The following is a 25,829-nucleotide window of genomic DNA, read 5'->3' on the forward strand; positions in this document are numbered from 1 at the left end:
ATATTAGGGAAGGGAGAAAGCATTCAAAGGACTTAAGCATATCAAAAAAAAAAAAAAAAAAAGTGAACATGTTAGTTCTGCTCTCAAGTATGGTCTTTCTTGACAAGGAACATTTTGATTAAAAGCTGTTCACGTTTAACTGAAGAAAATTTTAAATTTTTGTATTGTAAGGACCTATTTAGAAACTGTCCCTGTTCCCATTCCCTCAGGGGATTTACTTGGACACCAGCTTCAGGTAACAAAAGCCCAGACACAAGGGTGGGTCAGGCCAGGTGGAGATATCCAATCAGTAGGGAGCTGCATACTGTCTCCCTAGCTACCAAGGAGTAGGGGCCCCCACCCTTTGGGAACCCTTTTTGGAGCCAATCCTAATCAAGGTGTATTAGGCTGTTTCAAATATCTACTAGGGTAAACTGTAACTCAATTGGTCACCTAGCATCACCACGGAGTTTCCTATGTATGTTAAAATCTCATGGGCCACCTGTGCCTGGCCAGGCCCCACCGCATGGCCTTTGCCCTTAAAAGCTAGTCTGTGAAACAGAGAAGGGTCGCGCTCTCTTGTAAGAGGTGCGTCCCTGAACGTTCAGTTAGATTCCTGATGCTTGGCGCGAAATAAAGCTTTGCTTGACCTTCGCTTTGTATCAGTCTTGCTCCTTTAATCATGGACATGACAGTATTTATTTATTTATTTATTTAGAGGGAGAGAGAGAGAGAGCGTGCACATGTGCACGCAGGAGTGAGGAGGGTGGGTTGTCAGGACCGAGGGAAAAGAAGAGACTCTTCAGGAGACCCTCCTCACTGAGCTCACTGCTCTATGCAGGGCTCAATCTCAGGACCCTGAGATCATGACTCAGCTGAAATCAGTAGTTGGACATTTAACCACCCTTAAGTTAATTTTCACTAAAAGAGTATAAAACTGTTTGGAATACTACAGAGTGTTCCTTTTGGTTACAAAAAAAAAAGCAGAATTTGATTTTTAAGCACCTCTTTTAAGGAGAGTACTGGGACCAACTCCATTAGTCACAATCTATAGGAAATCGCAAGTTAGATGTAAACTATGTAAGTTGGAAGGGCAAGGATTATCTTAGGTTCACAGTTGTAAAGATTTAAAAAAATTAAAAGAAATTTAATGAAGGAACAGACGGGGGGAAATTTCACTTAGAAATGTAAAGAATATACTCAGACTATCAGTATGAGGGGAAATCTGAGGTTTCAACTGACATGGTAAGATTTCAGATCTACAGATTTTTAAATAAATGTAATTAGCATAATACCTTTAAGATATTTCCAGAAAGCTTCATTTAAAAACATACTTTTTACCTGTTTACTCCCCTCACCTGCTTTCCTTACTCACAGTGCTCTTAAAGTTTCAAACTTCCAGTTATAAAACGAGCCCTGAGGCTATAATGTGAAGCATAGTGCCAATAGTTAACCATACTGAGTTGTGTATTTGAAAATTGCAAAGAGCAAATCTTAAAAGTTGTCATCACAAAAAAATTTCATTAAATATGGTGAGAGATGTTAATTAGACCTACTGTAGTGATCATTTTGCAATATACACAAATCCTAAATCACCGTGTTGTACACCTGAGACTAATACACTATACGTCAATTTTATCTCAATTATAAGAAAGTTTGAACTTAGATAGAAAAATGCAAACAATACTTTTTTATGACATAGGTAGGTATCTTTTTTCCTCTTTAACAAAAAGTTCATATATCATTGCCAAACACATAGTACTCTCTCTACCACTACATACTACTTCCTACCACAGCGTGCAGACGGTAGCATGGATTAGAGAAAAACAAAACAAAAACAGAAGCAGCACTTAGAGGATGTAATTGAAGAAAAATGGGGAGGGGGCTGGAAATACACATTGCTCCTCAAGAGCTAATTCTACCAATGCCAGGGAAGATGCAAGCGATGTTCTCTAAGCCTGACAAATGTCTCACCTATAACTGTGAGTGACTCACCTTCTGGAAGGATCATACGCAGCTTCTCATATCCTGAGAATTTTCTCCTAGTTGTAGTCCTCAAGTGCCAACCTGCTCTGTAATAATACCAGGGCATCATGCCAAGGAAGCTGGATTTTTACTCAGCTGACTGAACAAGATCAAGTTTCACATATTAGACTTCCTTATCTCTTATTCTAGAGATTTTATTTAAGACTGAAAAATACTCTTGCCATAAGAGAATATTAACATGAGAGGAACCAATTCTATTTAATTCCAGGGGGGGTTTGTCCTCCAACTTAACTGAATGACAAATTCAAAGTCCTATTGAAGCAAAAAGCATGTCTCCTTCTTCAAAAGTGACCTAAAGGGTGCCTGGGTGGCTCGGTGGGTAGAAGCCTCTGCCTTCAGCTCAGGTCATGATCCCAGGGTCCTGGGATCAAGCCCCGCGTCGGGCTCTCTTCTCCGCGGGGAGCCTGCTTCCTTTCCTCTCTCTCTGCCTGCCTCTCTGCCTACCTGTGATCTCTGTCAAATAAAGAAATAAAATCTTAAAAAAAAAAAAAAGTGACCTAAAGATTTTCATCTCAAGAAATGCTCCCAGATATTCCCATATAATTTATTCAATAGCATTAACCCAAATGCAATTAGCTGAGTTTGTTGTAAATAATGACTATCATTTTATAGTACCCAAATTTAACCTCGTAATATCCACTAAGGAGATTCCTCAGATTTAATATCTGAATTTGCTGAAGAAGCTAAAGTAAAGAGAGCTTAAGTGTGTTGCATAGGATCACATAAGTAGGTGGGAAGACAGTATGAGGATGTGGTCCCATGAATGTGAAGATCAGACCGTGCAATCATCCACTAAAGCTGAATCTATTACTCACCTGGCCTTTCATGTGCCCAGTCCAATGCTAATCCATAGAATTCCCCAGGGAATCCTTTGAAACTCTCAAGTTACTTAATCACCCTGTACCTGTTTCCTTCTCCGTATATAATGAGGTCACTACTAAAACCTATAGCCCAGAACTATGGAGATGATTAAATGAGCTAGTTTATTTATTTTTTTTAAATGAGCTAATTTATGTCAACATTTAGCACAGTGTGTGGCACAAAGGATTTTTAAAAATACAAAGAAAAACTTTGCACAAGCACAGCTTTGCTCACTACAGGAGTGGAGAGGTGGCCTGGGGGACACAGTGCAGAAATGATGGGAAAGCCTTTCCCAAACCTGCAAGATTATGGAAAGAGGAAGCATCCTGACCAACATAAATTCCTCTTACACCTATTTGCCAATATAGGGGAACATTCTCAGAAATTCTCATGTATTTATAAAGAAAAATCTTACGAACAAAAAAATGAATATTTTTAGACACACCAAAATAAATTTGATCAAATGTTTGAAAGAATCAACTTTTTATTTTTCCACTAAATTACTGTCATTTGCTGTTGCTCTTACTTTTTAAAAAGAAAACCAAATCTATGAACTAAAGTGAAATCAGAAATAACTAATAAATATAGTTGTTTCTAGCTTAATCTTATGATTCAGCATTTTATTTATAAACTATATTATCCTTTGTATCTTCACAGATATTAGCTATCCAACTTCACTAGCACAAAGAAAGAAACTATATCAACCATTTTCTCTTTCATTCCCTGCACCACTTACTATAATCTCCAACACACAGTAAAAGATCAATACCTTGATAAGGCCATGGTAGTTGTGAACCAGAGTCCATATCAAGGGTTGCCAAAAATGTGGAGCCCATGGAGCTCTGATGTATAATAGGAGGGAGCTAAAATTGGTATGACCACTTTGTAAAAACATTTGGTGGTATTTACAAAATTGAATATACACATACCCTATCACTCAGCAACTCCATCAATATGTGTACCCCAAAAAATATGCAAAGATGTTCAAAGCAGTATTATATGGAATAGCTCACTGAAACAGTCTAAATATTCTTCCAAGACAGAATAAATTATGTTATGTTCATATCATGGAATGCTATGCAGCAATAAAAACAAACTATCCCCTCTAGTTAATAATGGTGACTCTCACAAGCACCATGCTAAGCAAAGGAAACCAGACCCAAAGACATTCATACTCTATGATTCAAATTCTATAAAGGTCAAAATCAGGAAGAATGAATCTATAATGACAAAAATCCAAAATGGCGATTACCTTTGGGGGAGGAAAATGGGAGGGACTTTGGAGTACTTGGTCTTTTAGGATTCCCATACCCAATTTTAATGGGGGAAAGAGAGGAATCCCCCTCCACCCCTACATGTAATACCTAGCAATTCTCAGATACTAGCAAGATGTCAGATAATTCAACTCAGTCCTGATACTGCCGATCTAGAGACGGCTTCACATTCCACAGGTTAAGGGTTCAGTCTTATAAGACTGACTCCCACACTCTATTTCAGCTGCCAGTCACAAGCCCCAAGCCATTAACTACGCTTCTGACTGGCTGGCTATGGATTGGAGGTTGCAGTGATCTCCTCTTCAGGTTTGATTAGTTTGCTAAAGTGGCTTACAGAACTCTGGGAAACACTTAACTTAGGTTTGCCAGCTTTTTAAAAGGCATGATCAAGGATATGCATCAATGGCCAGATGAAGTAATACATAAGATGAAATCCTGAACAAAAGAGCTTCTGTCCTCATGGGGCCTGGAGACTAGTCCAGTGGCACATGGAAGCACTTTGATTCCCTAAGCATGGAAACTCTTCCAAATAAAGGACCAAAAGCTGGTTTCCTGAGTTTTTATGGAGGCTTTGTTACAAAGTCATGATTGACTGAACCATTGGCCATTAGCTGATTCAGTCTCCTGCCCCTATCTCATCCCCAGATGTCAGAGGGTAAGACTGAAAGTTTAAACCCTTGAATCACATGGTTGATCTTCCTGGCAATCAGCCTCTGCCCTTGAGTGGGGTCCAAAAGCCATCTTTATTATTAACAAGACACCCATTTCACCTTTATGGCTCTGGAGTATTTTTTTTTAATTGTAGAGGAAAACCAAATATATCTTTTTATTTTAATAAATCTTTTCTTTTTTAAGATTTTATTTATTTGACATACAGAGATCACAAGTAGGCAGAGAGGCAGGCAGATAGAGAGGGGGAGGCAGGCTCCCTGCTGAGCAGACAACCTGATGCGAGGCTCAATTCCAGGACCCTGGGATCATGATCTGAGCCGAAGGCAGAGGCTTTAACCCCACTGAGCCACCCAGGTGCCCCGAAATATATCTTATAAATCATGACATCACAACTGATAATAAAAAAAGTTTATGTAAATAAAAAGCCTCAGAATCAACATCATTGTGTTCCACTGCACTCTTCCCTATGCCCATTGATATCAGTACAATTTACAATTTATTCTGTAGAAAGTGTAAAAGGCATGGCAAAGAACATCATAGCATAAATACTGGCCTATAAGATTTTTGAGGTTCTATTGCTCCCTTGAACTGGCTTTGAAAGATAGGTTGTTAAATTTCTCCCTGCTCTCTCCCTGTAAATGCACAGGACTGACCTCTTTAATCCTCTACGCAGCACAATATACAGTGTTTCTCACTGTATATAAAAATTAAAACAAAAATACATATGATTACAACAAGTTAAAAACTATGCAAACATTGGAAGAAACTATGAGGAGATATAATTTGCTGCTCTTAAGTGATGATGTCGTAAAGAGGTTTTAATATGAATGAAACTTGCAATCAAAAATCCCATAGTGGTATAAACAGAACAGCGTTACCAGAAAAATAAGAGCCAGATGGTTTTATCACCACCCCAGAGTACTCTCAATCCTCCAGCCTCTCCCTCTTTCATTGAATGACTGTACTTGCCCCCTTTGTCCAGACAATGGAAAAAACCTTCAGGGACTGGTAATAATATGGTAGGGCAGGTAACTGTAAGTCTTACAATGGCTTATGTTTCACTGCCTTTAGCATGGACCATAGAATATGGTATTTTACGTATTGCAAGTATTCTGTAAATACTTGTAGATATGATAATCCGGGATTCAAAGGCCGGGGAAGGTGGGGGAAGTTTTCTAAGTGGCATATACTTCTATCATAAAAGACACGTCTCTGGGGTGCCTGGGTAGCTTGGTCGGGTAAGCAGCTGCGTTGCCTTGGGTCATGATTCTGGGGTCCTGGGATCAAGCCCCACATCAGGTGTCCCACTCAGGAGAAAGCCTGCTTCTCCTTCTCCCTGCTACTCCCCCTGCTGTACTCTCTCCCTCTCTCTGTCAAATAAATAATATCTTAAAAAAAAAAAAAAAAAAGACATGTCTCAGTTTCTCCTTTCAATGGGAAAGTAGTTCTCTTATTATATGCCCCTTCTCTCCCTTCCAGAAATCCTGGGTCCTCCTTGAGCACTCTGCTTCCCTCACATCTCGAGTGCTGGCTTTCTCTCACAGCCTTCACACAACTGAGCCTACAAGTGGGGTAGATGTCGCCCTTGCTTCTCACTGAAGCTTCCCTCTCCTGTGACATTCTCGTTGTATTACACCACATCCTGCTCATTACATCCCCCCTTCTTTCCTTTGTAACTCCATAAAATTTCCTAGCTGGAATCTCGTCAGATGTAATCACTGTTGATGCCATCTACTGATGCTTGAGTTGTTTCCACTCACAACTTGACAATTTCAACTCCTAGGTTACTATGACTTCCAAAACACAACTGCTATATTAATTTTTGGCTGTTTCAATTCATACATAAAAAGGTCCTCAACATCCCCCCTTCCCAAATTTCTCTCTTCCAATAATCATGTTCCACACCCTACCTTAGCCACTCACTCCCAAGACCCATTCCTCATTTTTTTATTACCTACAAATTCTCCAAAATTTCAAGCATTCCACTAACTGACCACTTTCTATCTTCAAGCACTTCACTTCGACTCCATTTACTCCAACAATGCTTAAATCTCCTGGGAACTCGCAGAGCATTGATCCTACTAATTTTTACTGTCCTTCATCCTTCTGACATCTCTCCACACTCAACATTCCATGGCAAATCATTTCAATCACTTCCTCGAATAGATCCTTGACTCCGTTCCCCTCTCACCGCATCATCCTTCAGCTGGATTATCGAGTTAGCCCTCTAACAGGTCCCTTGGCTTCTATTTTTATCCACCAACAGTCTATTCTCAACAGAGAAGCAAGAAGCCGACTTTAAATCATGCCATTCATTCCTTTATTCAATACTTTCAAGTTGTTTCCATCTCATTCACAGTAAAATCCAAGTCCCACCAATGGCTTATGAGCCCAGCTATGACCTGTGCCCCTGATCTCTGATTTCCCTTCTACTACTCATACTTCTCCATTCCCTCACTGTAGGCCAACCACTGGCCCCCTCACTGTTCTGCAAATCCATCTGACCTTCCCCTTCCTCTGAACTTTTACATGAACTAATTCCTCTGCCTAGAACGCTCTTTGCATAAATATACCTACATGACTTTCTTCTTTGCCTTCTTTGTTTTGCTCAAATCTCAACCTCTGAATGAGGCTAACCCTGAAAGCCTCTTTAAAACTGAAACCTCACCCCACCCCAGCCTTGCACTCCCTCTCTTCATTACCCTATTCTATTTTTCCTTTTACTGTTGTGCTTTTTTTTAAAGATTTTATTTATTTATTTGACAGGCAGATCACAAGTAGGCAAAGAGGCAGGCAGAGAGAGAGGAGGAAGCAGGCTCCCCGCTGAGCAGAAAGCCCGACATGGGGCTCTATCCCAGTACCCTCAGATCATGACCTGAGGCTTTAACCCACTGAGGCACCCAGGTGCCCCTTTACTGTTGCACTTTTAACTATCTACTTACTTTATAATCAATTTATTATGTCCATTGTCTTTCCCTTGCCCCATCCAAATTTAGACTCCATGAGTCCAAAGTTTTGATCTGTCTTATTCACTTGTACACACCAAGTATCTAGAGCAATACCTAGTACATGGTAGATAGACAATAAATATACTTAAATAAATAAATAAATAAATATGTCTCTATGAATTACTTGCAGGATTTCCACAGAACCAGAACCAGACTGCAGTAAAAACTTGCAGATTCCTCATTTGTAACGAAGTTTCTGATCAACTATATGTTATAGTCTTAAAGTTGATTTCTACATTTTTCCTCATAGGAAAGAAATGTCCCAATCATAGATCCAGAAGTCAGTCTACAAAATCATATTTGATTTACAGGTATCTAAAATACTATATATTATAAACGGGTAACAGTGAATTAAACCATTACAGTATCAATTAACTAAGTAGAAAGGCAAAATGCAATTTACTTCGAGAGGTTATGCAGCTATTGCCTTAACTATTATTATGGTATCGTGGATTCCTGCATCTATCCAAACGCATCAAATTGTATAAGAATGTGTGGTTTCTTACAGTATCAATTGTCCCTGCATAAAACTGTTTTGAAAAGCAAAGCAAGTAATAGAAAGTATTATTTCCTCTTGAATACCAACATTTAAGAGCAGCCATATTTAATTAAAGAAAGTGAGAAGGAAGTTGGAAACTTATATGTCAGCTCTGAAGGGGGGACTTCAAGGCCCTGTCAAGGCATTAGAAATGGAGTCTTTGTCACATCTATTTTCACTTCAAAGCAGGGTTTCCCTTATCCCTGTCACAAGTGGATCACCAGCACTGCTCTTCTGCTTGTAATCCACAGATAGGTTCTTTTCAATTCATCTAAATGAAATAGAAGGAAAGCCAGAAAAGGGTGAAGGAAAGCAGCTCTTTCTGAGATTACTAAGCAATGGCTGGAAGCGGGGTGGAGGGTGGACAAAAAAGTGTTCAAAAAGCAAAAAATTACTTGAGCTGAAAACAGCTGTACTGAAAAAGAGAAGGGAGTATCTCATCTCTGCTCCAACACAGGCACAGAAAAAAACAAGCAATGTCTCTAAATCGGGTGGGAAATGGGATAGCATGTAAACTGTCTTTAGAATAATCAGGGTGAGCAAGACAATTGTTCCGTTGGTAAGTGAATGCATTCACAAGCCATGTATTCCTAACTCGGGTTGCTCTGTCTGGGGGAGAAAGGTGCTTGGGAAGAGAATGTTACGTTGCCTTGATGGTCCGTCCTACTGGCTACCTCTGAAGGGTCTTCATTTGATTCATATTGTCCCCATGTACATCTTTTTTTTTTTTTAAAGATTTTATTTATTTATTTGACAGACAGAGATCACAAGTAGGCAGAGAGGAAGGCAGAGAGAGAGAGAGAGAGGGAAGCAGGCTTCCTGCGGAGCAGGGAGCCCGATGTGGGGCTCGATCCCAGGACCCTGAGACCACGACCCGAGCCAAAGGCAGCAGCCCAAACCACTGAGCCACCCAGGCACCCCCCCATGTACATCTTGTATATATCTTGCTTCTTTCTCTCTTTCTAATCAGACATCAGATACTGATCACTGTGGCTTCAGAATACAGGTATGGTCCTAGAAAGTCACATACAATTTAATTTTAAAACACAGGGCAATGTGTGTTTCATCATTCAGTTACATTTACATAGTACTTTGTTTACTAGCCGTTTTAACATGAAATTTCAGCAAAAAAGTTCTTTCAGGAGCCACATATCATCTAGACTACAGATAATCTACTCCGAACTTGATCATCGAGGTCCAGAGAGGTTCAGTGACTTCTCTAAGGTCATGGGGCTGGCCTACAAAGCAGGTTATTTCTCCATCCCTTCTTTCCAGTAATCCACACAAATATTTCAGGCAGGCATGACTACCTGCCCTTACAGATACGGAAAGTGAGGTATAGACAGGTCATTTGTCCTAAACTGTGCAAAACATAAGCAGCCCAGATCGAGTTTAGTGCTCTTTCTAACATACGTACCTGCCAGTGAAAAATCCTGTCTGAGAAAGAAACAACCGCAAAGAGAGTCTACCCCAAATCATCTATTTATGGAAATTGCATTTCATCATTTTCTTATGTAGCTCTATTCAGCAAAACAAACCTATGTTCCCTCTTGAAATATTGCTAAGTCTCACAGCAAGGATTTATTATTGTATTTTTTTCTTTATTTAGAAAAACAGCTTTTTATCTCTGTTGGATGACTCTGAACAGTATAAAATCCGTATTGACCATATCCTAAGTTTCCTCCCATTGCATGGTATTTTGTTTTAGTAACAATGTACAGAGATTTTTAAAATTTATTTTTGAAAGCCTAAAAAAAAGAATCTAATTCATCTGTGCTTTTTGTTGACAAAGGCAAACAGAGTTGTGAAGCATGCCCTCTGCTGGTTAAAAAAAGGAAAACTGTCATACTTTAAACCAAAGAGATCCTACAAATTATGCGATTATCTGATATTATCTAAAGATTTAAAGTATACTAGGCTACAAAAGATTTCTAAAATAATCATCATGTTCTAATTTAACACCTAAAATTGGAAAAAAATATGTATTTTCAAGGGATAGAAACTGAAATTGAATGATAAGATTTATATGCATCCCAGCATTTTCTGTTTGCTTTACTACTGACTGAAATCTAACAGAGGCTACCGCTAGGAAATGATAGCGAAATCAACCTCAGATGGAGTCACTTGTGTTACTCACCATATTTTATCAAGGAAATTGCCAATTGTTTATCAATTGTAAAATAGCCATTACAAGCTCAGACACTGTTATTTACATGGCAGTCTCCAAATTTGGTGGCCAGCATATCCCAACCCATTCTTCTATCAACATTCTTCGCTAGTGCCCCATAAGTCGTGCAAATATTTGCTTATAGGGAGGGAGAGAGAGAGAGAGAGAGAGATCCCTAGATTGTGTGCTTTGAACTCAGGCAAATTACTTCCTTATAAACTTAGGATAATATTTCTTAACTTACAAGGTGGATTTGTGGCCTAAATGGACAATACATGTTCCTTGTGGGGTGTTGAGAAGCACGTCTTGCCCGTGAAGCATGACAGACGTTGAAGGAAACTCTGGGAAGTGACGAAGACCTGTCATCCGTGATCTGTCACCTGACCACCTCTCTCACCATTCTTCCAGCCTGCTCCCTATGCTCTAGCCACACTCAGCCCTGGCTAAACACATCACGCCCCCAGGGCCTTTGCACTTGCTGAGCCCTATGATTGTAATATTCTTTATACATACAGCCACATAGCCTATTCCTATAGGAACATATGGGACTCTGCATGAATGCCATCACATCAAAGACATCTTCCCCTAACCACCTTGTATAAAATCACCACAGCCCCTGACCCTGCTTCTTTCACTGGCATTTACCCCTTCCTATTATTACAGGAGTTTGGTTTTGTTCAGAGTCCTTATCTTCCTGCTAGGAGGCAAGCTCTTTGAGGCAGGGAATTTACTTACTTGGCTCACTGCTCTGTTCACAATGACTGGACAAGTATCCAGCTCATAGTAATCAATTAATATTTGTGAATAAATAAATAAACTTATCAGGGGTATTACAGACATCATTTCTGCTTTGAATAAGAGAGTGGTGTAATGCTATCTAGAGCCCCAACCTGTAATTTTATAAAGATGATCTCAAATAAATAGACCCCATGCTCTTCCTGTTGGTTACTAAGCGAGTACTTTTAGAAATCCTCCTGACTTTTTGTAAAGGAATAAATCATAAATAAATGAAATTAATTTTGAGAACACCATGAAGAGATGTTTAAAGACTTCAATGCATTATCATGTAAAATATTTTTCTTCTGAATTACCATCTTTTTCTTTTGATTAAGCACTTTACAACAAAGTATGACACCAAAAATAGCTATAAAAATACCACATTTTTAGAAATGAATAAATGGCTAAATGTTAACTATTTTTCATAGTTTCTACTCTTTTAAAGTAAGGTTATAACACAATAATGCTTCTCGAGAATGAAAAAGAAAAAGCGGTAACAGACAAAATAAAAATTTTAAATGTGTGTGCATATGCTGGTACCTGCTTTTGTTAATATGACTCTGACAAACCTTGTTAAACTAGAAGTATTCTCATAAACTATCATACACTATTAACATCTAAATCTGATCAAAAAATGATATGCCTAAAATTCATCTTAGAAAAATACTATACCTCTTAAAAATATCCCAGTATAAAAGGCAAGCTCTAGGATGAACACAGTTTAAGTATGCTTATGATCGCTAAGGAATTAGCGAAATTGGCAACATTTGTGAATATTCCTACCTGGCTTTCTGTCATTGCTGTTTGTCTGGATGTATCAGGATTACACGCAAGAAAAATGATTGCAGTCATTTGGCATTTTGGAAAAAAAAATGCCTGACACTATCCATTTTATTGCCAACATTTTAGGCCCCATATTGCACATGATGAGAGAACTGACCTTTGAAAGAAAATTGTGGGGTCGAATAGAGAAAAATCAAATGACAGAAATTGATAGAAAGGACCACTGCTGGAATCACACTTGGATCTCCTTCTTAAATGACTAGCTTTTCTAACCAATAAGTTTTTTTTAATAAACATGCTTCTCAATGAAAATCTCCCCTTCAAGTACATATTACATGAGGACAAATCTAGTTGCACATACCATCAGCTTTAAAAAAAATAAGAAAGAAAGAACAAAGCCAGGGGAATTTCAGTATCTAGTCCTATATAGAATAATCATATTGAATACATAAGCTTAGATCTTTGTAATATGTTGCAAAGTAATAAATTATTTTAAAATCAATTAAATAAATTTCAGGGACATTGTAAGACCGAAAGGTGATGATGGCTCTCTTAATCATGAAATCATTATGTGCCCCTGGTACTGTTCCTTCTAATAGAAGTATCAAAAAACAAAAGAGAAACCTCAATAAACCCCATTTATTCATTTAATCGGCATTTCTTGAGGGCTTTCTATGTTTCAGGAACTACCAGCTGCTGCTGGGAATATAAACATACATAGCCCCAACCCCTTCAGGGCTGACAGAAGCAATAACATGGCAGATAATACTCCCAACTTGGGGGATAACATCATCATCATGAAAGGTTCCCAAAGAAAAGTCAAAAAGAAACTAAGCATTAACTACGGGGCAATTCAGACACATTCATGTATCCATCCCAGATATTTAAAAATATAATCAGCACAAGTTTATTATTATTTCCAATGACTAAACCATCAGAAATGAAACATTATAGCCCTCTATCTATGTATCACCCCAAGAAAATAATTAGAGGATTACATTCCTTGTATCACCACTTAGGAAACCAATATTCTAAAAAGTTTGCAACGTGTACAACATTAAAAAAAAAAAAAAGAGGAGTTCTTTGATCTGGACTCTAGTCTGCTAGCTCCTAGTCCATAGTTTTCCTATTATAATAACTTCTCTGCTCATCTTCCATTTTCTTCTCTAGACACTGAGGAGAATGCCTTAGTGACAAAGTGGTATATACCAAAATAATTCAATGCACTTTGAAAACTGTCCCCCAACATCTTTTCCGGTGTCATGAAATAAGGGAAACTAGCCAATTAAGGTTGTTTTATTATACCATACTTACATGTGGCTAAGAAACACCCATTGTCCACCAATTTGTATATTCTCCCACTCTATTTTTCCAATATTCAACATATGTACACAAAAACATTAACTTAAACCATAGTATAAGATAGCCAATGAGTTCATGGGCTTGCATTACATAACCAGATTTAAAACCCTGGCAACTCCGCTGAGCTCTTTAAAGCTCATTTGCCTCATCTATAAAACAGAGCTAGTACCAGCTATCCCATCTGTAAAATATTTGGGTAGGTTCTCAGAGCACATCTGCTAAATAAATCATCCATTGGTATCTAATTTTCTAGTGCATTTAAGTCATTTCATAGTATATTCTACACTACAGTGAGAATCTGTAGAAGTCTAGAATTTCTAAGGGCAATTTTTTTTTTAGTTATATCCAGTAGACATTAAATAAAAGTCATTTAGCAGTGATAATAAGATTCCAGACCACCTTATACACATCAGTGCATGGAGAATCATCAAGGTTAATTATCTGATTGTCACATTACTAAAAGTTGATAAATCTGCACTTCTCCTAAGACAGATATAAAAGCAAAATATTCTTCCTATAATAAAACTCTTCTTTTTCTTACTTTTATTTTCCTTTAGGTGAATGTACCCTATTGAAACCAGTGAGAGGTGTACACATCATCCTCATAGCTCAGAATTTCCAACAAAACAGACTGGTTTGCAACCGTGTCGTTGTTGGTGGTGTTTTAACCTTTGTACATGTTTTGTGGAGGTGCAAAGATGCTCATCATTAAAGATCTTTTCAATTTTGATTAGAACCCTCAAACCTCCACTGCCCATGTTTTTATTGAATTTTCTCAAAAAGCAAAAGCAGAAAAATCTCTACAAGAGTGAAACTGTATCCAAATTACTTCATCTCAGATTTAGTCTTATTCCTAAATTTACTCTACAGAAACAAGTATTCTACAGAAACAAGGAAATTTTATGGGAAATAATTCAATCTAAAATATAGTGCTTGAAATTTAATCTTACCAGTAACAAAATCAGTATGTTTTTGATACTCTAATATTGCTAACTATTTCACAATAAAATGCACTTAGAAGAGAGAAAAAATAAAATCCTCTTTACTTGATTATTCCAAGGCGAAGGAAAAAAAAAATCACTTAAATCTAAATACTGGAGGGAAATGCAGTCTGTAGTAAATAATGTAAGTGCACTCGTGCTGCAGACAAACATCGCCATGAAATTTGCCCAGTTAACAACAGAGTTCAGAGCCTCAACACACACTTACACACCCTCCTTGTTAAAATGCTGGGAATCAATTGCTTGCCCAAGAGGCATTTGTGGTCCCTATTTAAAATCATGCAGGTTCACCAGTGGAACATTTAGATTATCTGCAGATGCTGTCATGCAAATTTAGCCTATTATTGAGCATTTGCAGTTTATGGACAAAAGATCAGTAAATTCAGTGGGGTAGGCTGCTGGAGAAGGATTGGGTTATGAGACTATAAATGAGAGAGAATTTTACTACATGGAAATTGGGCAGATAAATTCAAGCTTTGTAGCTTACAAATATGTGGTATTTATCATAAGGACAGCACAATAGAAATCGATGCTTGCCACTACCTACCCACAAATCTCTAAACATAGCATGTTAACAGTTTTTGAACTAACGCAGGTTCAAATAGAACAGGATTTTCCTGGTTACCATATTTCAAAAGTGTGGTAGTAAGCCTCCAACAAGGAAAGGGAAAGGAGACTTCCTCTCATTGGTGGCTACCATCTGAGCCTCGAATTCATAGTAAGTCTAAAATTCCAATATTGAATTTTTCAGGGAAACACTATGCCCAGGCATTGAACACCATGCATGTCCTCATCACACATGTGACTTAACACTACTACTATTAAACTTGTGACGAGCCCAGTACCACAGCGTGAATAATGAACTGCACTGTAAATTGTAAAGGACCACTCACTGAATTTCAAGAATAATGAAACGGCTTTTCAGTGGAATGTGTCAAAGCTAGGTTGTCTCCTATTAATAACCTATTTTACGCCACTATTCAGTCTTCAAATCCTGACCATGTACAGTGAAGCACTGTGGGAGAGTCAATATGTAAATATGATAAATCAGTGATAAGTTAAGTGATAATGTAAAGTCATCTTCCAATATAGCATAATCAAACTCCAAAATATCATTACACTTTTACGATAACTGATATACATGGCAAGGAGGTAGGTTCTAGCTCATAAACACTACCCATTTGGTCTCATCGTCCCATGCAGAGTGAAAATTACCAACATTAGGTCCACTTTTCATCCATATTGCCTGGAACACAGTGGACAGTCCTTAAATACTTGATATCTATCTGATTGTTGACCAATACCTTAGCGAGCTACTGTAGAACCCAGATCTTTAAAATGCATTTTATTCCACTGAGTTCTATAAACAGATCTTAGGTTGGAAGAGCCTACTGGCATCACAAATCTTGATTCCAGGTTATGCACTGAAAGCAAGTAATCAGAAAGCTGTATCCTCAAGGTTACTCTGTACAGTGAGCACATTAGTGGACCACACTTGGCAGCATTCAGACCTAATCAGACAGTATGTTAACCAATGCGGCTAAGCAATTAATTTTGTTTGTGAGCTGGAAATAATTTAAAATGATTTTCAGTGTTCGGATTCTTTTCATCTTGCCTGCCATAATTAAATATCCCAAAAAGTAATGCAAAGTCAGATTCAACAGCATTTATTAAGCATAACCACTAAATGCCATGCACTGGCCTGGACCTGTCCACATATATTGGTGATTCTGATGGCCAATCAGATTTGGAAACCAACCTGGCCATGTTTGAGGGCACTATCTCTACAAAGCTACGCCTATCTCTCTCCAGTGATAAGACAAACAACCTGAAAAAGGCCATGCATTTCAACTGGAAAGAGCAAATTCTTTGACATAACAAATTCTTCCATAATTAGCCAAAATCCGCACCCTAAGAATGTCTATTCTGCTACTTCTTTAAGTCTTTCAAACAAGCCCTCTTTCTCTCCTACAAGAGAGCACAGCTCTTCACAAACATGAAAACAGTTATCATTTCTCCACTTCCATCAACTTAAAGCTGTCCACCCATCATCAATCTTTCCGATAGCATCCCATCTTTCATCCTTCACAAAATTTACAACTAATATATCATTTGTGTGTTCACTTTTTACAGCCTGCGCTCTCTACTAGGACTCCCTCCATGAGTTCAAGGATCACGGCCATCTTGTATGCATACTCAAAAAATATTTGATGGATGAATAAATTAAAGAATTAAATAAATGATTTGGAGGGGCAGAAGCCCATAGTCATTTGGATTGGACCACCATAGCTTATTTTTAGAGAGATCATCAGAATAGAAGAGCAGGAATTGCTATTTTAGCTGGTCTCCTACAAAGAAGAAAATCTCAGTAAAAATATTTAAGTGATTTTTTTAAGTAAATATTTTTTTTCAGTGATAAAGATCAGCAGTATTTGCTTATCCTACACATTTGTTTTTCTACAAACAATGTACTAGACCCTGGTTATATAGTGGTAAACAGAATAGATAGAGTTCTTGTCCTTGTGATGTAATCATGAAATTTAAGGGGTTACTATATAGAGAACCAAAACAGAATATTGATTGCAGGAGAATTGCATTAAGTTCACATCCTCGCATAGATCAAGCAGTGGAACATCAATCCCAATAATCAGATAATAACCACAACTAGGAAAAACAGAAGATAGTAGGCCTCGATTTAAACCAAAAAATTATGGAGTTATAAAACTGAAACACAGCCAGACAAATTTGTAGAGACAGAAGGCAGAATGGTGGTTGCTGGGGGCTGAAAGGAGAGAATGGGGAGTTCCTGTGTAATGGACACACAATTTCAGTTTGAGGATGAAAGAGTTCTGGAAATGGATGGTGGTGATAGCCTCAACAATGGGAATGCCCTTAATGCCACTGAACTGTACACTTAAATATGGCTAAAATGGTAAATTTTAGGTTACATATATTTTACCACTACAGGCAGAAAAAAAAAAAAAAACTGAGTCACATAAGGCACTCCCATCTATAGAACTTCTGGTTCTGACTTTGTTATTGAGTTCCTCATGCACAGCATGGAGAAGCACCACCAACAGCAGGATCTTCGAGGAAAGACAACTACATTTGACAAATGATGCATCATTAAGTGACTAGCAAGGAACCTCAAGGACACTGACAGCTCATTTTTTACTCAAATTTCCTTTCAGGAAAGCTCTCCAGGGCTACGAGGCTCAAAGATTTTTTTTTTTTTTAATTCTCTTACCTCCAAAAACACAAAGAAATTTTTACCCCTCAAGTGAAAAAGCCTTACTTTGAAAATCCCAGGGCACGAACAACAGAAATCACTTCAGAATGAAACTGAGAAACACTGGCAAAGCTAATTGGAAAATGTTAACTCTGCATGAACACTTACTGTTCTCAGCCCCTTTTATACACATGCACAGGGAAAACAAAATTTAAAATCAAAATGCAGGTAGTCTATTACTGGGAGGGGAACTTTTAAAATATAAAGTGTAAGGCACACTATACCAACATTCCTCTGAGTCCTACCCAGAATCACACAACCTACCAATCATTCATATGAAAAGCAAAACCAGGAACAGTATCACAGCCAAGCCAGTCAAGCTGTCAACATTTATTACTATGTGTACAGGGTACCAGTAGATGATACAAAAGAAAAAGGCTCATCCTTTGCCCTTCTGGAGCTCATAATAATGACTGTACCAAATATTCTGCCCATGGAGTTGGAACACAGTAATGAAAAGCACATGGGCTCTGAAACAACAGATCAGTGATGTAATCCCAACTCTACAACTTTTTAGCTACATGACCTTACTAGTACTAGCTAAATTATTTAGGGCTTACCATGCACCAGGACGTCTGGTTTAGAATCCAATCCAAAGTTAATCCTCACAAATTCTCTAAAGTAAATATTATTATTATTATTTTACTTATAAATTCAAGTTAATTTCCCTGAGCCTCAGCTCCTGGGGAGCTGGGGGGGGGGGGGGGACAGGCATTAATACCAACCTCATACCACTGTTTTGAAAGTTAAGTGAGTTAAGGTATAAAATAAAATACTATGTTCTTAGTGAATGAATCCTGAACCCATTATTTATTTTATATTTATAGAAATATTACACATTTGGAAAAGTTATTCTAAGAAAGCAGTTTAGAGGTCATTCCTTTTTTATGTGCAATGTCTGAACTGTTTATAAATATAATTTAATTCAGGAAATGTGTTCTTGTTATAAACAAGACACTGTACAAGGTAATGCTAAACACACAAAGGTATAGGACACAATTCCTGACACAAAGGTATGTGCATTCCAGAGAATTTGTAAGAAAATAAATTCTCACTTAAAATTAAGGCAGATAACCAAAGACCTAAGGATGGGAACCTAACGTCCCCGTTCTGGAGTGTATTCTGTTAATATTCTCTATCACTGTTTTGTCCCAGAACTACAAGATAACTTTTCCCCCCATGTAATGACTTTCTACAAGTTAAATATCAGGTAAATTCACCTGGGCATGGTTGCTCTTGTTTTATAAACACTTGTACCAACAGAACACATGCTGATTTCCAATCAGTGGTATGCTATTCACTTAAAAAAACAAACAAACAAAGATCAGCAGACATTCTGTTTATAATGACAACCTAAACTCTCATTGAAATACACTATCTCTTATAATTATCAGTATGAATGAAAATAAACATTCAACAATGGAAAAGCTTGTTATTCATCACACGATGATTCATTGCATGATGGTGTGCCTTCAATTCCTAGAGAGATTTCCCAAGATATTTATGGTGAAATATACCCAGAACACTGATCTCAATTGGAAATCTTATAGTTTGGGAGAATGCAGGAAATTTCCCCAGGGAACTAAGGAGATATATGATATAAGGTACTGAGTATTCCCACAGTAAATAAGGTCTGAGCATGTATATAATGTTTGAGAGAATTTATAATAAAAGAGTACCTGACACGGTAATTAATGCACGTTACACTATCTCCCATCTCTTTCTGCTAAATTCCACCAAAGTAAAGTTTTGAAACCTATTAACTTGCTGAAATAACATAACCATTAACTAAAAGCCATTACATTTCACCACAAAATCTCCAGTACTATCACTGACTTTTATCTTTCCAGAAAACAAGAGCAATACACATATGTGGTTAAATGATTGCACCCTTCAGTCACACAAAACCAAACAAAGGCTTAAAGACAGTATTTTCAAGTACATTTAGATCAAGTTAACTAAACTTGAAATTAAGTTATAAAATTGATGTCTGTCATACATAATGCTTTCAGTTAAGCTATCAACTTAATTTTTTTTTATTTCTTGATAATTCTTACAATTTTATTCAATTTTAACTGTATTCATTTCAATGTTAAACACTGAGGTTACATCACAATAATTATTGAAAGTTAGTCTTATCACTGTCGATTAAACTGATTGTCAGTCTCAGTGGGATATTGAGAATTTACAATTACATGAAAAGGTTTCATTTTATTAAGTCACTAATAAATGACCGCCAATGCCAAGTTCTATGCTCGCACAAGACAGAGGACTTCAGAACATGTTGGGAAAAGCAACATACACAAAGGTAAGAATTAAACTACCATGTGAAAAGTGCTACACTGGAGAGATATTAAAGCCGCGTAGAAACACAGGGATGGTGCCCTCACCAAAGTCCCCGTCCCTTCTTTTCTATCTCGAGAAGAGCTGAATCTTGAAGGATAAATCATAGCTCCATAAGCAGAAAATTAAAGCAAACAACAGCAAAGCACATTCCCTATAAAGAAAGAGGCAAAACACATAGCCGAGAGGTAAGAATGGACATGGTGTTTCAGAGAAAGTCAATTAGTAGTGTTAATGGGTTGCAACATACATGGTACTGGGAAGAGGGCATGAGGGGCAGTCAGGTAACCAAGAGGACAGATTGCTAAGTTTCTTCTATGCCATGCTAAGGAGTTTATCCCCACATAAATCTTCTCCTTGCATTTCCTTTGAAAATGACTTCAATGAAAACATACTCACTCATATACTCAACTGTATTGCCTAAGCACCGTTTCTACGCCAGGCATTTGGCTAGACCAGGGATCAGTAAATATCACATATATCAAACTTTCATTGTTGCCTGTTATTGTGGGAACCACAAACCAAGAATAATTTTTACATTTTTAAGGGGGTTAAAAAAAAAAAAAAAGAAAAGAATACCATTTCATGATACCTGAAAATTGTGTGAAATGCAAATGGTAGAATTTCAAATTCAAATCCCTAGAATTTGCTCAGGACACAGTCACATTCATTCCTTTGCATACTGTCTGTAGCTGCTTTTATGCTACAGTGACAGAACGGAGTAATTACGACAGAGATAACAGCCCACTAAGCCTAAAGCATCTACTCCATCAGAAAAAGCAGATTCGTGTGCAAGACAATGGCAAACAAAAAAAGGTCTAATTGTGGACAAAACAAGGAAGCAGACAGACCTACATGATTCAGTGTAATAAGTACTGGGATACAGTTAATGTCAGAATATTGTAGGAGCACATAATTGGGACACAAAGCCCAAACTGTAGCAAAGGAGTGCGGTTAAGGAAAAGCTGATGAAATCGGGTTAGATTACATTAAAAGATCAAATCGCTTTGATCAAATCATTTTGAAGGCAATGGCAGGTCTTTGCGGGGTTTTAAGAAGACCTATCCCACAATCAGTCTTATATTTTAAAATAGCCATCCTTATGAGAATGTATCTAATTTTACTTAATGCTTTTTTCTAGCAAAGCAAATACAACACTGGGAGGAAAGGAATATTTGCCCTAGAAAGAACCGAGAAGCATTCTTATCACGCAACTATTATTCTTACTCATTTTCTCTCTCTTAATAAAAATAATAGCAAGAGTAGCTGGCACTTACTGAGTGTTACTATGTCCCAGTACACATACTCTGTACCTGTAAAGTACTTTAGATATATTAACTCATTCAATCCTCGCTTAAAGGGCCATGCAACTTATTCTCATTGAGCTGGATACACAAAATAATGTAATCAAATTTAACTGCTTTCTGGATGAAAACACTTCTAGGGTTCAAACCATATGTTTTCTGCTGCTGGCTAAACATGTCCAAGACTTGTAGCGGAACTTTAACTCCCTTTGTTAAGCAAGACCAACAAGGAGTTGACTAATCAACTCAACACCTACTACAACTCTGTACTAAGTGTCTACCATGCAGCAGGTGCTGGGAAGACAATGGTACACACCAGCACAGAGCTCCCATTCCCAGGGTTTCAACGGCCGAACAAGGAAAGCATACCCCACCAATCGCAGACTTGAAACACACTGTTCAACTCCATCAACCCAGGATTACACTGTCAAATACACCTAATCCTTGAAATCCCCAGTATTAAACCCTCCACTTTCTAAGAAATTTTGTCGGTGAGTGTTTCAGTAAAGTTGGGAGAGAAAGAGAAACACAGACAGACAGAAGGGGTGGGAGGGAATTGATGAACACTGGTGATGAGAACAAAGCTAAGAAAGACAGTAATCAATGCTTCATACATGGTGTTTGCGGCCTGTTTCCCAACAGTGAAACTGATGGAATTATAAGGAATCGACACTTGGCAGGACTAGCTACTAAGAGAGGGAAGAAAGCATCGGTGAGGGGAGGAAGGCAGTGATCCACTCTGGATGAATAAGAGGTTAACCTATCTGAGTGATTCAAAGCATCTGACTTCATTTTTACTATAAAAAAATATAGAAAATGTTTCATAACCTCTAAATATTTTGACTTTCCTAAAATCCATTAGCTTTTGAGTTCAGATCCAAATTTATTAACTCTGGGATATGGTATGTTTCATAGGCTTAATCATTTTATTGAAAATTAGATAAAATCAGAGGACAAACAAGGAAGTTACCATTTCATTTGAGCACTGCCCACTCAGTATAAGATTTATAAACCAAGATGTATGGACCGTAAGTTAGAAACCACGATTTTGTAACTGAAAAGGTGCTGACATGTATCTGCAATTTCCTCCCAATGTCTTAAAGCAGCCACAAAGCTTTCAGATTCACTAGAAAACAGCACCAAGAGGCAGTGACAGCATTGTGTACCTCTGTACTTCCTCAGTTCACCTTAGTGAGCTTTCCTGCTACCTCTACTCCTTACAATCTGAACTTGACCTGCTCCCTAACAGGAGAAAAAAGAGATGGGGGGGTAAAAAAAAATCAGAGTAGGGAAAACCACAGGTCTCTCCCCAAAACTTCCACCAAGATTTACCTATTTTTTTTCTTCACTGTGTGTTATCATATTTATTACCAGAGGGTGACTAACCTCAGTTATCTTATTAGAAGGTTGACAGAAGAATTAAAGAGACATCTGTTAAGATTGTGAAAAGTCAGAAGTGTTGTTTTTTTCTAAAATATCTTTCTCTGTCTGATGTAATTAAAATATTTCCTATCAGGATCAGCTCTCTTACCTTGATGGCTTGAAGATACTCTGTTCCTATTCCTCTTGCTGCCTCTGATGTGGAGACGTTCTGTGTATCGTGAAGACCTGTCCCTTCCCCTGTCACCACACCATCATCTGGTATAATCATCCTTGGCTACAACAGGAAAGTCAGTCAACAGCTCCACAATCTCAGTGTTCATTCTCCTTAATTTTTTGCATAGACTCCTTATATACTACCAGAAATACAACCTGTCAAGACTCACAGTCCAAGGAACCTGACTGTATTCTGTTGACAGAAGGTAAACAGTCATGGAGAGTTAAATAAATGCTCATCCAGAAAGAGATATGGATCTCACCATACGTAACTTCTTCTAATCTTCTAAAATGATCCTGTGATGTGTTCAAGGTGCCTACTGCTTGATTAGACCACCTCTGTGACTGCTTTTTGCAGCTTCATGGGATTAATGTCCCATGTGAGAAACTATTCCCATTTCTACAAACCGATAAACTAATATTTGACAGCTTTCTCTCTGACATAGATCCAAAAAACATTACTGTGGACCATTTTTAGTTATAGGAAAGAGTTGCTACATAAAATTTATCATCCATATTCAAGAAGAGCAGATAAAATGTAACCAGAACATTTTATTGCCGTTGTTTTATTATTGCTATTGTAAAGAAAAAAGTATTTTAACTTGCTTTGTATCACACTTAGTATAGTAAGCACTGCATTTTAAAGGCATCTAATAATGAAAAATGCTTTTATGAGAAAAATTGTAACCCACTTCAAATTTCATTTTATAGTTCTAATTTTTAAAAATTGGATGTTACATCTTAATTACAATGCAAGCTTGAGTTCTTATGTAAAGAAAAACTCTAGTAAAAAATATTGAGCGCCTACGAAGTGGACTGCAGAAGAACCCAAGATAAATAAGTAATTTACCCAAGACTCTAAGTTAACTGGTAACGACAAATAAAAAACTCTACCTCATTTTTTACATCATATATATCTCAGTACATGCAAGAACCCAATCAAGGAGGATCACAATAATTTACATTAGAAGGGGTAAAAAAAAAATTCTACTAACAATATAGTCACTGAAGAGACATTTGCATCATCCCTTTTAAACCTAAACACTAACCATAAAAAAGATTTATTAAAATTAGTCTATTGCTTTTCTCTAACCCTCTGATAAATCACTGGTCAAGTAGTTGCTTAAGTGTTCTCTTTGTGTCATTTCCACTGCTCACTCGTTTCAGGAAGGTTCTCCTGAGTAGATGGGTGTAGCCCACCCAAGAAGGAACACAAAGCAGAAAGAAAGGAATGTATAAGCCTCCCACCCATCAAAGAACTGCTTCCTTCTTGCAAATGTAGATTTCCAGACGCTTGGCAAAGCTGAAACCATCCCTTGTCACTAGAACAGGTTGACCTGCTTATTGATCTGATTATCTGTCTTCTAGCTCTTTGTTCAACTTGACCTTTCCTGTTGCACACTTCCTCATTCACCTCACAAACAGCTCTGATTCCTCTATCAGCTGCCAGACAGTGGTCATTTTGCCCAACTTTGTTTTGGTTCACAGAGCCCAGGAGATTGTCTAGGTTTTCAATTTGCTGAATAATGTTATTATGCAGCTTATTCTTTGCATCTTCTATTTTTATCAAAGGTTTCTATTTCAGAAAATACTCAAAATCATGGTAAGCCTTTTGGGGATTTCAAGCTAAACAAAATGCCTCCAACAAGGAAAAGCATTTAGAGTTATAAATTTGCATTTCAACGCTTGACCATGCTGGCATCACTTATGTGGCAATATCAAACAGCATGAGATAAATCAGAACACAGCTTGAAATTATACTCCTAACTTATCTGATTTCATAATAATTTTAGGGTCTTTTCCTTTAAAAACCAATAACTCAAAGACTTACATTTTTTCTGGGGAACTCTCTGTTTCTGAATAATAGCTCCCCCATGGTTCACAGAATGGCATATATAAAAGTACTATTTCTAACAGTAATTATTCCTAATTTTTAAATTTAGCTAAACAACATGCACCACATATTTATAACTATAAAATTAGACAAAATCAATGAACTGAAAGCAGACTAATTTAAAATATGTAAATGAAAATTTTCTAGGCTGGACTACGGACTTGCATTTAAGTTACCATTCTGAATTACATTTTGTGTGATTTGAAGACAAAGAATTAACATGCAGCATAAAGCCTTTTGGCATGGCCCTAGACACAGGACAGAAACTAAGAAGATAATGCTTACACTCAAATTAATAGAGTGCTGTTCATAAGGCAATAGCATAGGCCTGAGAAAAGCTACTGCAGAAAATTAAATTCTCCTCAAAAGAAGTGATATAAATTTTAAATGTCTTAAAAAGTGAAATTCAGAGGCACCTGGGTGGCTCAGTGGTTAAATGTCTGCCTTTGGCTCAGGTCATGATCCCAGAGTTCTGGGATAGATTCCCGCATCAGGCTCTCTGGTCTACGGGAAGCCTGCTTCTCCCTCACCCACACCCCTGCTGTGTTCCCTCTTTCACTGTTTCTCTCTGTGGAATAAATAAATAAAATCTTTGAAAAAAAAAAAAAAAAGTGAAATTCACTGCAATGAACAATGCAAGAAAACAGAGTGTTTTTTTGCTAGTGTTATGACTGGTACTACTTCTATCTGTGTAGTGCTTTTCACATACGAATCCCCAGTCTAATGATGTTTTTCTTGCACAGAACATCTATATTGGCCTACTTTATAAAGAGTCGATTTTACCTGCCCCCCGATTCAAAAAAAGAACTTCAAATGTGGCACTTTGCCATGTACCAGCCCCAGTTGAAAGTGCATTTTTGTATTCTAAATCCTGTATGCCACAGATACCATTCCCATTTTAGAGACAAAGAAACTGAAGGCTCCAACACAGGCGT

The 25,829-nt window shown here is 37.6% G+C and overlaps 1 protein-coding gene across 5 annotated transcripts in view; it reads right to left on the bottom strand.

The window, feature by feature from the left end:
- Window positions 1-25,829, bottom strand: part of TAFA2 (TAFA chemokine like family member 2) — a 483,266-nt gene that overhangs the window by 292,892 nt on the left and 164,545 nt on the right. The window contains exon 1 of one of the 5 annotated variants that reach the window (XM_082742526.1): window positions 1,975-2,171. The exons of the other annotated variants lie outside the window; for them this stretch is intronic. The gene's annotated coding sequence lies outside the window, so the exon portion shown is untranslated. Of the gene's footprint in view, window positions 1-1,974; window positions 2,172-25,829 lie in introns of those variants that run through there. 5 annotated transcript variants of the gene reach the window in all.

Source organism: Mustela nivalis (assembly GCF_964662115.1).
Source record: "Mustela nivalis genome assembly, chromosome: 7".
Lineage (NCBI taxonomy): Eukaryota > Metazoa > Chordata > Mammalia > Carnivora > Mustelidae > Mustela > Mustela nivalis.